Source organism: Myotis myotis, unplaced genomic scaffold (genome assembly GCF_014108235.1).
Source record: "Myotis myotis isolate mMyoMyo1 unplaced genomic scaffold, mMyoMyo1.p scaffold_m19_p_16, whole genome shotgun sequence".
Lineage (NCBI taxonomy): Eukaryota > Metazoa > Chordata > Mammalia > Chiroptera > Vespertilionidae > Myotis > Myotis myotis.
In genome coordinates this window covers 22,712,891-22,717,384 of record NW_023416320.1, presented here as the reverse complement: position 1 = coordinate 22,717,384, position 4,494 = coordinate 22,712,891, and positions in this window count along the sequence as shown.

Genomic DNA, 4,494 nt, shown 5'->3' with positions numbered 1-4,494 from the left:
CAAGCTATAAGAATTTTAATTCGATAAGAATCTACAGAAAGTATTTTTTAAGTGGAGAAACAGTATGAATGGGCAATTCACAGAAGAGGAAATGGACTATAAATTTTAAAATATATTACAAAAAATGCAAATTTTATGAAATAATAGAATATTTTTTATCTATTAGATTGGCAAAACAAATTTTTATAATATATTTGTAAAAGGGTATGGGCTAACAAAAAGTATCATAGGCTGCATAAAAATTGGGTCGCCCAATCTGGTGGGTAATTTTCTCGGCATCTATTTAACATTTTAGTGCAAGTAAGCATCTCAGTATCTACTACAGAGAACACATAAAATTTTTATTTTTTATCAGAGAAACATCTGCCATCCAGAGTTTTCAATCTACCCAACTAAGGGAGTAGAATTTCAGGGAAATAGCAGAAATGGAGGTTGGGGTAGTTCCTTTGGTTGACTTACAAATCCCCCTTCTTGGCATTCAATGTGTTCTTGGCGTGAAATTTAAGAGAAACATGACTTCAAAAAGAAAGCAGAGCAATGAATTACACTGGAACATGTGTGTTTGCAAGGTCATCTGGTCTTTAGGGCTCTGTCCTGCACAAAATATGGAAAAGCAAAACCATTCTGGGCCCCTGGGGCAGGAGAAATGATTTGGGGTGAACTGTCCTTTCTGGTTTGAGAGCCATCTGCGGCAGGAGTCGTTAGGAACCTGAGCGGTTCTGATTCTGGTTGCCTGATTCACAGTGCCTACTGAGGTGGTGGACCAGTCTATTTGCCTCCACTGAGCAGGGCAAGCTGCCAGCAGAATGCTAAGTGGCTATTTCAGTGGCGCTGATTGATTCGCAGAGATGGCACAGCTGTGACCTCCTCAGTCAAAGTCAGTGTTTTCTTGGTCCTCAAAATTTCAGAGAAATACAAACGCAAATGAAAAATAATGACAAGGCCCACATAGCACCCCAGAGCCATTGCCTCAACAATTATGAATGCCTCCTAGGCTTCCAGCATCCTGCTAGGTGCCGACAGTGACATAAAAATCATCGAAGACATAACTCCTGTTCTCTACGACATTAATAATGATAAAGTAGCAAAAGTTATGTAGTTGTAAAGATCACAGAGTTTAACATTTCTTTTGCCACCTATATTCTGCTTCTTAAACACTAACAGACAAATATAAACATGCCTTGTGCATAATCTTTTTATCTAGAATGCCCTTTTCTTTATCCACCTGGAGAACCTCCGTATATAATACAAAGTCTAGGATGACCGTCACCTTGATGACATGAAGCCTTAATGGCTGTGCACACACTGCAATCCTCATCACTTTCTCTGTGCTCCCTTTAGACCCCCATCCCATCCACACCATTGCAATTCTAGATGTTATTGTAAGTATCCGTGTGTGTCTGAATCCCCCGCTTGGGGGGTGAGGGTAGGGGTCCCCTTTAGTTGAGGTTCATCTAGATTCTGGCTGTCCTTTAGAATCATCTCTGGATATGGTGTGCGCGCGCATGTGTGTGTGTGTGTGTGTGTGTGTGTGTGTGTGTGTGTGTGTGTGTGTGTTTTAAAGTTCAGGTTCCAAACCAGACCCATTGGTTCAGAATTCCCAGGGTATAGACCTGCACATCTTTATTTTATGTTACTCTCCACGAGTGAAGTGGACTTAGAGTCAGGGCTTAGAAGCACTCACTGTGCCCGATTGCTTTTTATAGCTCCGATGCCAGGAACAACACCTAGCACACAGCAGATGCCCAAGTCATGCTTGTGGAGGAATGAATTACTCACATCCACTTTATGTCTCTTTGTAGGTAAATATCTAAATTATACGTGACACCAACTTGCTGGGGTCAACTCGGATGTTTTGTAGGCTTCTCTTAAAGGTGTCTGGGTTTCTACGGCTACATTCTTTGGTTGGTCCCAGTGCTTTAGCATTCAGATAAAGGAAGTGATCTGAGGTGGAAATATTTTCTTTTTAACAGTAAATGTATGAAATTTTGCAATACACAAGCTAGAATTTAAAGGTAGAAGGGATTTATTGCCAAAATGCGACAAGGAAATATAGATTAGTTGCAAAAGACCTCTCTATATATTCATACGCATGTCCAAGTTCAGACTAGAAAAGAAATCCCAAGAAGTTGTCTATTTTAAGGTCTGTGACCACATTTCTAACTGCTCAATGGAAGTTCACATGTTCAGATAATATACTCAAAATGGAACTTACTACATTCTTCCTACACAGCTCCTCCTCCTTGTTGGAGGTAAGGACTGAAGTGTAGATGTTGATAGTATTATATGGTCAAGGATTTAGAATGAGAGAATTTGGTCTTTCCTCTGGCCTCCCTTCCCCAAGGAGAAGAGAAGTAGCCACACAAGGAATAATAGCCAAATATGAATCAAAATATCATATCACTGACATCTGAGTCAGGATCCAATAACCCAGTGAAATGTTTCCTGGTTTAGAACATATTATTGGGCTAGAGACTGAAGTGAGCCATCCATTTCTTTACTACTATTTAAATTTAAATCTTGAAAGCTGGACATTCAGTTCTCCCTGTGTACATTAACGTCTGCCTTTATACCCCCATTGTCACTGGCATAACTCAGGTTCCCTGGGAGAAAGGTCTTTTGGAGGGTCAGCCCACAACCATTTCCATTCATTCAGTGTCCTCTTTCCTTAATCAAACTCTGTAGAGATGGTTCAAGTTTCATGTATCAAACTCTGTAGAGATGGTTCAAGTATCCAGGATAGGATACACTAAGAAATACTCTCAGTTCTTCACTTTTAAACTCAGCAATTTTTTCATCTGATTCTTTTGAATAACACAGTCTTGTCATTTGCACGCAAATCTGAAATAATGGCTCATTCTCAATGTAGATTATTTGGTCAAAAAGACCATAATAAGTATGTATGGGGCTAGGTGGGTACTTGAAATATCGGTGGGGGAGTGTGCTCTGTAAAGTACATGATTGGCTAACCACTATGCTGTACATCTGAAACTAATAGAGAGTCATAGTGAATGTAAACTGTATTTGAAAAACATAATAAAAGAAATAGCCAAAAAAATAAAAGTGTTCAAAGATGAAGTATAGATGAGATTTTGGATAAAATACCGTAGATCTAGGTTTCAGCTACTTTCCAACATGCACTTGCTTATCTCTCCTGTTTCAGGTCCTTAAATTCACCCCCTCATGTAGGGCCCTCCAGCCACAAGGTCCTCCCTCCATTCCTCAAACACACCAAGTTCGTTCTCCAGGGTTTCCAGTCATGATCTTGCTTCTCTGAAAACCAGCTTCTTCCTACGGTTCATTTGCTTATCACCTGCTTTTTTGTTCAGCTCTCAACTCAGAAGCTGTTTCTTCAGAGAGGCTCTGCATTGACCTCTCCCAATCTAAACCAGCCTCTTTTCTCTTATTGTCACTTGTCACTATTTGTATTACATTCTTGGTGGTATTTATTAGTGCAATGCCTGTCTCTCCCACAAAAGGGAAAGAACTCTATGAAGGCAAAGACCATTTCAGCTTGGTCCACCAATGCTCAGTCCATAGCCTGCCTCAAAAAATATTTTTGAATGAATGAATAAAAGACATGGTTAAGGCACTTAACCTATATGAGCCTATGTCCTTATCTGTAGGCTCAAAGTTATCATTAGAGTGAAGTGAGGTGATAAGTTGACCAGTTAGACAATAGTCAGTACTCTATAAATATTATTCAAGACCTTATTAATTTTTTGACTAAATTATTTTCCATGTGACTTGAAATAAGTAATCTGCCTCTTTGTGTCTCCCCATTTTCTTTTATTAATAGGTCCTACCATATGAAAACTCTCAAAAAGCAGTAAACTTTATAATTTTGCATTTGTCCACAATTTTTATACAGAGAAGTACAATATAATTCAATAATTTCAGACACTGTACAACATAATTTGTAAGCAAGATGGAGCGAGGGCATTTCTACCCCATTTAGTGAATAGTGATATTGATAGAAAGGGATTCAAAAGAATTGCCTTAAATCATATTACAACCTGGTGGGATAGTCAAGTTCTTATGAGCTATTGGGCCTCCAGATTCTCTTTATCCTTGACTTGACTCTTCTTATTTTTACTTCTCCAGTTCTGGGAAATCGTTGTGACTCTTTCCTTGCCACAGATTCCTGATCAGACTTCCCTTACTTCATCTTGACCCACTCATCCTTGGGCTGTGCTATTGAAGGGCGATGCACTTTTTAAGGCCTGTAGTTACAAACGTTGTGATTTCAGCCCCAGTTAGGAATGGCCCACACATGTATTCCTGAAATAGAACACAGCTACTGATGATAATCAGTATTGATTAGTGAATCCAAATGCATCTCATTCATGGTGGGTAGAGCTAAATAAAGAAGTATAAAATGTGCATTGTACTGTATCATCAATTTCTCAAACTTCTTCCTTTGGTTCCTTATTTTTTATGTTCCAGGAACTGCAGAGCATCACGTCAACTCAGGAAGCTGATGGTCTGACTGAA